The following is a 13,793-nucleotide window of genomic DNA, read 5'->3' as shown; positions in this document are numbered from 1 at the left end:
ATACCCCTGACCTTATGAGGTTACTCTTTCATGAATTGTTAATGATATCTTCATAGAGTGATAGTATCCCTGGGTCATCCATTTCATTTTTCTTAAACGGGAGCTAAAGTTCATGGACTTGCCAAAATCTGCTACTACAGAGGGCTCTACAGGATGAAGAGTCACATTGTCAAAGCCACACTTGAGAGCAGTAGTTAAATTCTCTTTTAAGACTCTCTATTTTCACAGATCATTTTTGTTTTTTTTTAATATTACACAAGAACAAAGGTAAAAATGACCAAACACTAAACACTAAGCCTGCTTTTGGATAATATTTTCTGTCATACTACAAAAGCAAATTATGGAGTGATCAACAGGAAATCATTTCAAAAGATAATTTCAGTTGAATATTTATTCTTTTCCAAAACTATTGATACATTTTATAATGTTTTAAATTTGAAAATGTGCTGACATTTGTTAAAAATATGTGTTGACATAATAAAGAATTACTTTAAAAGGGTGTCTTTAAGTTTACATTTCCATTTTGATAATTTCATAAGATTATTAAATGTATAATAATATCAATGTTAAGCAACTACTATATGCCAATAGTAGATGCTTGTTATTATACCATTGACTAATATTAGTGTGTTAAGAATCTACTATATGCCAGCAGTTCGGCATAAATTACTTAATTTTATCTTCAACAACCATATAAGGGAAGTAAATATTGTTATTAATCTTTCACATGTGAGAAAATGAAATCATAGTAGATTTATATAATTTACCACAGACTTTCCAGATAATGAGTTACAGAGCTAGGTGTTGGAACTGACATACCTCTATCTAACAACAGCAGTGCTGCTTAAAATGCCTCTCAGGAAAAAAAAAAATGTGTTTTTGTAGCATTTCCATTTGATTTAAAAGAAGAGCCTATTATCATTTCTTCCATCTCTTTTTTTGGTAGCTTTTCATTAATGTTTTCAATTTGTGTCCTTGACTTTTCTATTAGCTTTGATGACTTGAAATATTTAATAATGGAAATGTATATGCATAGATTATCTCTAATATAGTCTATTACATTGATTGATATGATGTATTTCATAAAGTATTCAATATTGACTCTTTTATGAAAACATCTAAGTATTTACCCAGTGTTTGATAGTAATAACCTAGCAATGATCAGAATGGCATTGAAGGAATAGGTGTCTGGTCTCATCCTAAAGAGGACTTCAACTGAATTTCAATCAATTGAAATCATTGATTGAAAAGCCACACACACACATACACACAAAGAGATGGAAGAAATGAAGAAGAACCTTCTCTAACCCAGTAGACCAATTCTTTAATGGCGACTATATATTTCTTAAATTATTTCTGAGGATAGAGACAAGGACACTTTTCCTGTGCTGGTGATACTTAGATGTCAACATAACCAGAAAAGACAAGGTGGCAGCCATCATAGCAGTTGGTGAGTAAGGAAGCTATTATGGTTTGATGGGGTCCATAAAACAGCTTCTGCTGTGATCTGGTAACATCCCGGATTGTGACTTACAGGGCTTAGCTTAGGAGCTCCAAACTGGAAGTTATTATGGTGTGGTATGCTTAGGGTATCTATTAATATACAATTTATTATTCAAATTGAGATATCAATGAGGTGCGAAAGAATGTAATATGAGGCCAGGCATGGTGGCTTACACCTGTAATCCCAGCACTTTGGGAGGCTGAGGCAGGCAGATCATGAGGTCAGGCGATCGAGACCATCCTGGCCAACATGGTGAACCCCCATCTCTACTAATATGAATAATTAGACAGGAATAGCATAGTTAAACTGATACTCTTAGGGATATACCAGGCCAAATCATCTTCTAAACATTTTGAATTTGAAGTCATCAGACAATGAGTAAAACTTCAGTTCTACTTTTATTACATGAGGACTTAAACAAGTTACTGAAATAATCTGTCTCAGATTCCTATACACACAATGAAAATAACTTCACAGGATTGTTTTGGTACCGGCAAAATGTATCAATGTTTATATAGTGCCTAGTCCTAGGTACCGGGCAGTAGTTGAGGTCTCATTTGGTGTAGACTCATATTTCAATGTTAATGAAGCCGACTTTGAAGACCGATTTTAACATCTGTTCTGGTTAAAACTACCTGTATAATCTTGAGCAACTATGCTGCCTCAAATTCTTCAACTGCAATATTGGAAAACAGTAAATTTACAGTACAGCATTGTTATGGGGTTAAATTAAGTGCAAACACCCCCCATCCCCCCAACAAACTGATTACTAGATTATGTTACCCGTGGTAAACATTGTATGATTACTACTACTTGAAATTCCTTAAAATATTTTCAGTCATTACTTTGGTTCACTGGCCTTCTTTCAGTATTTTGGTTACAAGAAAGAAAGAAAGACTTTTTAAAACCAAGAAGGGAGAATATGAAAGTATCATAAAATAATGAAAGATATTAATTGTATTTCAAATTACACTCTATATCCTATTGAGGGAATGTGTTCTCTTTCCAGGTCCACAAGGGGGCGTAGCTTTAAGGGCAAGAACTTCCTAGCACCATGCCCCCCTCCCGTCTCTCTCCATCTGGGAGATGTAACGGTTTTATGTGTGAATTTCGGGGGCGTGGGAAGAAACTTAGAGTCAATCACTCCAGTGGAAATAATAAGGAACTCCTTTCATTGGCCTGAGGTCTTAGAGAAGGTGAGGGTCCCTCCCAGGTTAAAAGTCCCCTTCTTTCACACCCCTACAGACTCCATGTTCAGGTCCCCTTCCATGAATACTCCCTTCGTGGAAGCTGTCTTTCTCTATCCTGGATTTTCCCTCTGGAGTCCCCTTCCACACTCTCTTGTGGAAGCCTGTCTTCCCCTCCTAAACTCCATCTTTCTCTGTTCCCTACCACTCTCGTGGAAGCTGCTTTCCACTCCTGGATTCCATCTTTCTGGATTCTCTCACTCAGTGTGAGAGCTGTTTCTTTCTCTCTCCTTCTTCTGTTTCTCTCTCTCTTTAAGTAAATCACTTTCTACAAACATTTTTGAGTCCGGCATTTACTGCGCACTGTGCCGTGGTCCCCTCTCTCATTCTTGAGAAGGCAGGAGACCAAGAACCTGGAGAAACATCCTCTCAAGGGAGCTAAGGGCACCCTGAACCCCAATATTACACTGTATTTTGCAAAACTATACAATTTTCTCTCTTCTGCTGTTTTAGAAAAGAAGTATTTATTAAAACACAAGTATCTGCTCTTTTTATCTCTTCAAAAACTCTTAATTATTATTTATGCAATGTTATTTCAAACCATCAAAGGGTATGGGAAGTGAGTGACACTTTTAAAACCAAAATTATGGTGTTTAAAGATCATCTAATTTCTTGCAGCTTCATTTTTATTTCTCTTGACAAACTGAAGGTATCAGAGATCATTTTCGTATATTTTATGATTTTCCATAAATCTGCTGAAATTTCTTCTTTCTTCACAATTTCCATTGCATCATTTACACCACATATGAATTTCAATGGAAAATAAAGATACATTTTGCCTTTGTTTTATTTATTTTTCAAAAAGTTAAGGCCTTTCATTCTCTGGATATTAATCGGTATATGTTGTGGGTAGGACAGGGTGTTACTGATCATTTATACTCCTTCTGCAGTTACATTCACATTCACCTGATTTGGGGTTTCAAATTTAATTATATAGAGTTACCTTATAATTATATCACTTCCCAATCAGAACTCTTATAATTGTTAGCAATTAAGCTGAGAGAAGTTTTCTGGGACTCACTCCCTCCTTACTTACCAGCTCCTCTATTAGTATAACCAGCTCCAGCATTATTGGCTTCTAAAGACTAACGGGGCTGGGTGATGCATTCCTGATTTCTGGGCGAAGCTCATCAATAACATAGGTCATTCCATCAAAGGAGATGAAGCAGCATTTTTTGCCATAATCTCACTTCCACTTTTGACAAACCTCTGATTGAAATTCACCAGCATTGATTGCAACAATTATAACTTTTAACTGACTGTATCTTTAGTTTTTAGACAGTACATGTAACTTAGTAGATGGTCAGTATATTTAATCTGGTACTTTTATTTCCCCATCAAGATGATGACATTTCCCATGACTGTGTTCCTTGACAGATCAACTTCTTACCCTTTGACTAGATTTCAAGTTAATAGTCTTTATGCATTTAATACAATATTTAGTTCAGTATCTTTGTTTTAGTCTCTCAGATTCAGCAGTGTTTTATATGAATCTTTTAATTCGTGTTTTATTACAAAAACTCTGAGATGTTATTTACAAAAACATTTACTTTTTCTAAAAAACATGAAAATCAGAAGTAAGTGAATCTATTATTTATTTAGCAGGACAATGAAGTCATAGTTGTAGGTTACCTTTTCTTTTGATCTTCCACTTACATTGCAAAATGGCTGCAACATATCCAACTAACATCTCTATGAACCAGAATTTCTAAATACTGAATTGCAGAGAGAAGGACTCTATTTTTGCACCATTTTCTTTTATCAAATATTACATTTTTTTAGAAATGTAATCTATGACACTAACACTTTCTCATTGTTCATACTGGCCAAGATTTAATCACATGTCTGTTCTTCTAGCTGCAGAGATAGCTGAAAAAATACATGCTGGACAGTCTCTCAGAAAGCGAAAAGTGTGGGAAGAGGGCTCTTTTTTAAAGCAAACAACAATCCCGGTCACTGTCTATGTCTACTTTGTTTGTTAAAGCATATGCTTACAAGGGTAATTTTGTACCTGAAAGTATCTATGTATCTCTCTCTATATATAAGATATCAAACACACACATACATATACATTTGTAACATATCTAGAAATACAATAAATAAGAAAACGTCATTTAATTATATCTGTCATTAGTGACAAATGTGATATGGCATGAAAAGTACTATGCGAAAAGAGGCCTACATTTTTGACTTGGGGATAGAGCCAACAAGAACGTTTTTAAGTGGCCCTTTGGAGAAAATGTTCATTTAAACAACTGTGACCAGAGATTTCTCCCTTTCCATGAAAAATCCTGCAGGATTCTGGTGTTCTGTGAGTCAGCTGGCTAGTAGGTCCCAGAAGGATTAGCATATTTTCAGAAAAAGCAGAGCCCCATAAAATTATAAAACATCAAATGTCTGAAAGTAGCTTTTAGAGATTTGGAGAACTTAACACAAAAAACATATAAATGCCACCTACTAAGTCATTATGAATAGTGTTTGAGTCATAAGAAACACCTCTATTACCAAATACTTTGGGGTTTTATACTCCTTTGGATACTATACAGTAAATGAGCCATATATACAAACAACATTTACTTCTGAACTTCCTCTTATCCTATTGACAAATCAACTCTGCAATTACTTTAAAGAGATTTTTTTTCCTACTCTTTCTATTTTTGTGTTATATATCTCCAAGACACCCTTAGGTTTACTGGCTCTCTAGAATGATTCACTGAATTTAGAAATCAAACTATTATTTATGGTTATGTTTTATTACATTGGAAGGATACACATTAAAATTAGCAAAAGAAAAAGATCTGTGTTATGAATTTCAGCAGAAACCAAACACATTCTTTGAGTTACCCATTCCCTATGAAGTCTTACAGATGCACTTAATTTTCTTTCAAGGATGCATGAAAACAAATGTGAAATGTTTCCGATCAGGGAAGCTTGTTTGAGCTTTGAGCCAAGAGATTGTCCTGAAGACCAGTCCTTTTTGGGTTATGTACAGGATTTGAGCAATCCAGTCCTGATGAATTAACTCTGTCCTTCACTGTACATCCCCCTACCCCTTGGTCTGTGTTCTCTTAGAACAAGATTATCACATTTTTCTAAGCATATATTTATCTTAGCATTTGTATAACAGATTCAGTGATAATATCAGCATATATTTATGGAATAGTCAGTGTGGCATAGAGACAAACAAAGAAACAACTAACCTATGCCAGAAAATCATTACATATATTTTCATATTTTGGTACTAATTTGATTACTTGTTTCTCTTTATCTACAGTTACTTATTTCTTGAGATAGCTTTATGCAGAACTGTTAGGCATAAAAATTAACTAATGGCTACCTAAATTCAATTTTTCCTTAGTCCAGTCATTTTCTATCAGTATCCTGGAAGGCTTTTTAAGTCAATCTCCCAATACAGTTGATCATCCATATCAGTATTATCATATGAATGTATGAATAAAGTACTTGAATCTTACCAACAATGTCATTTAATACAATATACTAGTATGCTCATGGTAAGTTTAAGTTTCATTACAGAACAAATCAGTAAGATTTGCAGAGGTATTTTATTTATTGTCTTCCCTCCCCAAAAAAATTGACTTTTGTTCATGTACCAGATATTACTGTGGATAGACACCATTAAAATTGACCATGGTTCAGTTATTTCTGGATTCTAAGTCAGTTGGAGGAAAAGTCAGCCACCTCTAGCTGTCTATGTTCCTCATTTTGTTGAGGATCTCCTCAATTCATATCACACTCATCACCTCTTTGCCATCCACCTAGAAAATTATGGGGTTCATTTTCTATCTTCCCCTCACCTTACCATCCCCCAATGGTGATGGTAACATAATATTTTGAAATATTGTGTTTATTTTTCTTTAAATACTTGGTAGTATTCACCTGGAAACTTCTCTGGTTCTTGCCTTTTTTTTTGTTGGGAAGTTATTTTATTGCTGATTCAATCTGTTTACTCATCACTGTTCAAATTTTCTATATTTTCATGACTCACTCTTGGTAGGTTGTATGTTTCTAGAAATGCATCCATTTCTTCATGCCCTTTATTGATTTCTTGTTACTAAGAAAAATTTATCTACCTTCGTTGATCAGAACTGAAAAATATCCTTCATGTGTGTGACTCTGGTTATTGTTCTACTTATAGTTTTGCAGTATTGGCTTTTACTCCAATAGTTGTTCTTTCTTACCTTCATGGGATCTCATGCTGTGCATTAGAAGTTTAGCTCTCAGCCAAAAAATCTCAGGCATAGCCCTATGTATATTTCTGGAGCTACTTTGTTTTCTCCCTGTGGTTCTATATTTTACAAATTCTAGCTAACTCAGCTTCTCCCAACCACAATCTCCATCTCGTCTATTCAGCAAGGCTGTAATAGTCTACTTGCTTTTCCCCTTCTTGTGCCTGCACCATGCTCTGGAAAGTGCCTCATTGCAGTATTTCCATTTTCATAGATTACTGTTTTGTTCTGTTGTCTAAAGTCAAAAATATTGTTATTTATTTATTTTTATTTTAGGTTATCTTGTTTATGGGGTAAATTCCTGTGTAGTAGTTATGCCTTTATGAACAAAAGTAGAATTACCTTCTTATTATTTTTATTGGTAATACATTACTTAGCACTTGGTTTTATCTTATGACCCTTCCAGTATTTTCTGGTATAATGTTCAGTGAAAATTCTCTCAGTTCTTCTATTGTATTTCAATGATATTTTCACTACGATATGGTGCCTCACAGAATGTTTACATGTATTATCAGAAAATTGATTGCCAATGAATTCCATTGGCAATAAAGGTAGATTGTCTATATGTTTTCTATGTTGTGTGTTTATAGATTAACTCTTAAGTCATTGATGTTTGATAAACAAAATGTAAAACATCTGTCTTATTATTTCTGGCTCATGTAAAAATTTGAGCTTTAAAACGTACTTGCATTTATTACTAACTGGCACATTATTCCAAAGCTAAGTTGTGATGACATTAATTAAAAGTAAATGAAATAGACAATATTTCAATGTGAAAATGATGGTTTTGCAAAATAGATAACTATACTGTATTCATTTATATAATAATGATTTTTAAAGTGCTCTTTTAATAACATACTTCCAGCCATTTCTGAATTTCAATTGATGCTAATATAATCTACTGATTATTTTGAAAGGAAGACTGATCTTCCTTCTTAAGCAATAGAAGTAGTTAATCATTCTGCAGCAATGAAGCATAGATTTGGAAAGCATTTTCTGCTTTTTTAAAAAACTTCTTCCAAGAGCGCCTGCAGTTGCACACAGATAACAACAGTAAAATGTCCACTGAAATATTTATTTGAATAAATGTCACAAACACAATAAAATCATATCAGGAGGTAAATGACTGTAGTTCAAGTAATATCATTGATTTTATAATGAAATAGAAGTATTAAAGATTTTCAAAGTAAAACTGTCCTTAGAATATTCCCTTAATCTCTTAGTAGGAATTACCCAACATCTTTGGATAATTTTCCCTGATATGACAACATGAATAAAACAAATTTTTAAATTCCCCCAAAACTTCCATAACTGAAAAATATGAATTAGAGGACAACATTTAAGGCCTATAAAAAATAGGCCTAGGAAGCCTACAAGGACTAAATAACTAGAATGGAGAGGAGAGGAGAGGGGAGGGAAGGGGAGGGGAGGGGAGGGGGAGAGAGGGGAGGGGAGGGGGGGAGGGGAAGTAGGGGAGGGGAGGGGCAGCATAGAATAAATACATGGAAAACTAATTATATAAGAACATTTCACAGAACTGGAGAAAAGCAAAGTTCTATGATCAAAAGGGACATTAAGTACTAATAGAAGATCAAGAAAAAATCAAATATTAGGATTAAGTGTCAGAATGCTAAAGATGAAAATAATAACACTAAAAGCACTCTAAAATAGTGAATAGAAAACAGGTTTCTTTCAAAAATAGAGTAGGAATAACAAATGAAATCTAAGAATTTGTCGACCAACTTTCTAACATATTTCTTGATTATTGAAATATTTTGTCATACTTCTTTATAATTTTAATATTATTTTTATTTTTTCTTCAACAAAAACATTTTGTAGCATTTTCAACACAATTGCTAACTAAATACAAAGTTATCCTGGATCATTTCACAAAGACTATTTATTTGATTTCTTTAGCTGCTTTACATAAAACCCAGAGCTTTCAGGAGTTTCACTGAAAGAGACAGACCCCCCGAGTCTTGCTGAGAAAAACTGTGTAATACTTTAGAAACAGATAATTAAATGTATTCTTTGCTTTTACTGCCCAAATAGGGATTTACCAGAAGTCACATTATTGTTTAAGGCATAATATCATATGGAATAGTATACTTCTTTGTCTTCAGTTAATTCAAATTTCCATTCTAATAAAAGCTCACAGTTGGCCACATTCCTGGTTTCTAAGAATCTCTGACAAGGAACACCGGCAGAACTGGGCGTTTCAGCAACTGCATGAGATGTTTGTAGGAAGGCTCTGATATCTTCCAAGTTGCCAATTCTACAAACTGAAAGAAAACATCCATGCTAGGTTTGTAAACTGCAAATAGATTTACCAGTGTCTCTGCCATGATGCTTATCTTAGTAATTGCTAATTCTCAGTACTCTTCTATGATATTTAAAATAGATACACACTGCCAAATTACTGCCAGTCCATCGTTAGATTGCCTGAAGAATTCTATTATTGTTTGCTACTTCTACAAAAGCAATGTGACTGAAGAAAACTATATAAAACTAGATAAAGCTTAGTTCATTTACCATCTTTTGTATTTGTATTTATTTTCTATAGACTCCTCAACACACAAGTCTGATTAACACATGAGACTGATATTTTAGAAATAAAGGTTTCATTCAGCATTGCAGGATTTTTTCACAATGTCTTTATCTCTAGGCTCCGTTGTTATTAATTTTAAAATGGGCTCTCAGTAAAATTATTGTAAGGTTTGTTCTCATCGACTTTAAAGCCAAGAAACTGAGGCCAGCAGGAAAAGAGCCAATGCGAAGGAATTTATTCAGCCTCCCGGGTGAGGTTCTGCGGTCCGACAGGAGGGGCCGGAGAAGTCGCACAGACCCCTCTTCGACATGGGTTTTTATAGGGAGTGAAACAGCTCGACTGGTTGTGGGAGAGCAGGACTGCTATTGGGTAAGTTACAAGCCTTTACCTAGGACTTGGCTTGTTGTTGGTTGGAATTACTCGGCTGCTTTTGGTTGTTAAGACTCGGCTGCTACTGGTTGTTAAGGCTTGACTGCTGTTCGTTGTTAAGAGGCTAAGGTTACAAGACCTCGTTTGCATACTGGGCTCTTTGAGGGAAAGCCAGGCTGTGCGAGCATGGGAGAAGGGAACATGCCTGAGCGTGTCTGAGCTTGCCCGAGCTCGTCCGGGCTTGTCCGGGCTTTTGAAAAAGAAGGGGGCGGGTGTGTGTCCGAGCTCCCGGCGAGACAACCAGCCTTACAATTATTAATTCAAGTTTAAAAAATGATTTAGTACAGCCTATTAAAATAACCATGAGTTATTGGTAGTTATTAGCTTCTATTGTATTGTATTAGCATATTTATTAGAATATAATCTGGGCCAGGTGTGGTGGCTCATGCCTTTAATCTCAGCACTATGGGAGGTTGAGGTGAGAGATTGTCTGAGCCCAGGATTTCAAGACCAGTGTAACAGAGTGACACCTTGCATCTACTAAAAATTAAAAAATTAGGTGGCCACAGTGGTATGTACTTTTAATCTGGGCTACATAGGAGGCTGAGGCAGGAGGATCTCTTGAGACTAGGATGTCAAGGTTGCAGTGAACATGATTGCACCACTGCTCTCCGGCCTGGATGACAGAGTGGGAACCTGTTCTAAAGAAAACAAACAAACATAAATAATCTATGCAAATTACAATTTTGAAATTGATTTATCTTTGAATTCTTTATATTATCCATTATTTTGTAATGCTTGGAAAATCTGAAAGAAAATACATTTATTTGGTATCAGATTTAAAATTTTATAAATTAAACTTGTTAAATTGTATTACATAAGCCTCTATAGTTTTCTTCAATTTTATTAAATGAAGAAGTGAAGATCTGATATTAATGTATTAAGTTCACCACCTTTAATTTTATTCAGCTAATTCAACAAAAAATATTAATTTTTTGTGTTAATTTGTTTTCTAATTCTTAATCTTTCTTAAATAGATGTTTTTCAACTATGGAACCTCAATATTCTTTCATCTCAATTATTTTCTTTCTTAAAATAGTTAAAAATGTTTGGAAGCAAAATTTCAATATTTTCCATAGGTTTCTATTATATCTTACTTCATTTATACCTGTTTTTCACTTTGTTTATTTATATTTTGTGTTTTCTTGTCATAATACGTTTTTAAAATTTTTGACACAAAAAACTTGAGTGTTTTGCCATTTTGGCCTCCCAAAGTGCTGGATTACAGGTATGAGCCACCATACCTGGCCCTTATTATGTTCCTTGTTATACAGTACTGTAGTGTCTCATACTTCCTCCAGGCAAATCTTTTCCTTGGAGCTGACCTAAAATTTAAAATGCCAATAGTTATTTACTGTTTCTTACCAGCTATTCAGAAATGAAGTTAAATCACAAAAATTATTAAATAAGTAATAGGCATGTCATTTTAATTTTGAATATTGTTTATTGGCCTCATTCTTAACATTGTTCTCATGTGTTTCAATTTAAAAGGTCTATTTTCTAAATCTTCTGTAATTAATCTTACCATTTATACAAAAGATTTTATTCATTTAAAATCAGTTTTGTATCAATATTCAGATTAGCATCGTCATGGGCAGATTTAGAAATACTATACTTTCTAAACTATATGTATCTTTTCTACTCTGCTTCTCTCTGAACAGTTAAGCTCATCTTCTACTTTTTACACACTTCAATTTTTTTTGTAGAAACCTTTAAAGTGAGTAATTGCCTACCTAGCATTATATATTTCATCTGGTATATAGATATAATCATTTATACCACAAAGCAAAAGATTTTCATTTATTTATCAATTTATATGTAATACGTATTTAGGCAAGCAATTCATCCTTCTAATCATAGCTGTGGACAATTACAGTTCCAAACTTGAAGATAAGTCTGCTGAGTTCAATAGCTACTCTCTGAATAACGAAAATAAATGCTTACGATAAATTAACTCAGAGGCATTGTCACTTGAAGTTGGCTTTTTAGAAGTATAAAAAGAGCCAGAAGCCTTTCTGTATGCTTTTCACTATGCTCCTAATTTAGGGGTTTCTGCATTTCATTTTCTTAGAACTTAACACTAGATATCCATGCATTTCTGATATAACTATTTAAGGGTCCACAAGAATAATATAAATAATATAAACGGCTCAGCTATTCAGAAACTTAGAAAATCATCTAGCAAATGCTACACTAAATTTTCCTTGAATAGCTTCAAACTGCATATTTAAACATTAAGAATCATTTTTTTTTTTTGGTTGCTTCAATTTAAAAGTATTCCACAGGAATATCAGACACAGCAATTTTAGATGTTTTGCAAAGTGATTCAAACATGAATTCGATGTTAGAGAGAAATTGATTTGTTTTTATTTTTTTCCTGTGGGTGAATATTATTCATGCATAAGAATTTCACTGCTTATACCTTGAACAAATTAGAAGCTTGACAGCCTTTATGTTATTTTCTCTTGTGGGTTTCCCATTGTGCCTTCTGCATGTCAGTGTCTATGGGAATGTTTCATCAGTAGACACACCTGTCCACAATCAAAGCCGTGATCCAGAGGCTTTATGCTAGTTTTATGTCCTGAAATATGTTCATAATTAATGTTATGATTAATAACTTTAACATCAGTTTTGATTTTTAAAATATAAGATGAAAAATAAACAAGAAACACAATTCTGTTTTGTATTTGGGGGAGGACATCCATTTGTCACATTTGCTTAGATTTTTGTAGGTTTCAGTAAACATTGGCCACGTTTACAGCCCTTGCCATATTTCTAAGAAAAATAATTTTATTTTTAAGGTTTTTAAAGTCTGGCTCCAAACTGCAGAATTTTCAAAAATAATAGTGATTTAATCAAAATAAAAATGTATTAATTAAACAAAGAAAGTCTTGGTACAAGCAGTCATGTACACTTTGGTTTCTGTTTTGTTTTTAAGACAGAGTCTCACTCAGTTGCCCAGGCTAGCGTACAGTGGTGTGATCTTGGTTCACTGAAACCTTCAGCTCCCAGATTCAAGTGATTCTCATGCTTCCTGAGTAGCTGAAATTACAGGCACATACCACCACTCCCGGCTTATCTTTTATATTTTTGATAGAGATGGGTTTTCACCATGTTGGCCAGCTGGTCTTTCTCCTGACCTCAAGTGATCCACTGGCCTAGGCCTCCGAAAGTGCTGGGATTATAGGAATGAGTCACTGCACCCGGTCACAAGCAGTCATGTACTCTTATACTAACTTTATCACTAAGTTTCTTGGAAATCCAAACAACTTTCAACCTATGCTCCATCATCCTACAAGCTTCATGAGAAGATATATCCTGCACAAGCAACCAAACCTAGAAAAAATTAAGGAAGAGAGAAGTATCTATGTGTTGGCCCTCTCTTAAAGAAGGTTTTCAGAAGTTGCTACAAGATACATCTACTTCATTCTGAAAGACTGAATACACAAGAGACGATGGCCAGAAATATTGTCATATATGGCAGCAGAACTCTTATCCTTAGTCTCTGAAGCATCCAGCCCAGGAAGCTAAGCCACAGCTTCTAGACAAATCAGCCAAAAATTATCAGTACTTGGTCAATGGTTGCCCCTTGCTCACCAAAGAATGAATCAGAGTCAGATATATTCTCCAGTACAGTGATGTAAGAGTCCACACTTCTATTTAGTCCAGCTTCCTCATGGCAAAAACTTCTATTTAGAGTATATTTGAGGCACTCACTTTGAATTCCTGATAGAGCTTCCTGCCTGTCTTTGTGTCTCTGCCAAACACAAATAATGTTTATTGACTCCTTTGCTATAGCAAACTCTAAATAAATAGAC

This window comes from Aotus nancymaae, unplaced genomic scaffold (genome assembly GCF_030222135.1).
Source record: "Aotus nancymaae isolate 86718 unplaced genomic scaffold, 86718_ANA_hifiasm-v0.15.2.pri h1tg000062l, whole genome shotgun sequence".
In the NCBI taxonomy this organism is placed as follows: Eukaryota; Metazoa; Chordata; class Mammalia; order Primates; family Aotidae; genus Aotus; species Aotus nancymaae.
This window is presented reverse-complemented; position numbering follows the sequence as displayed.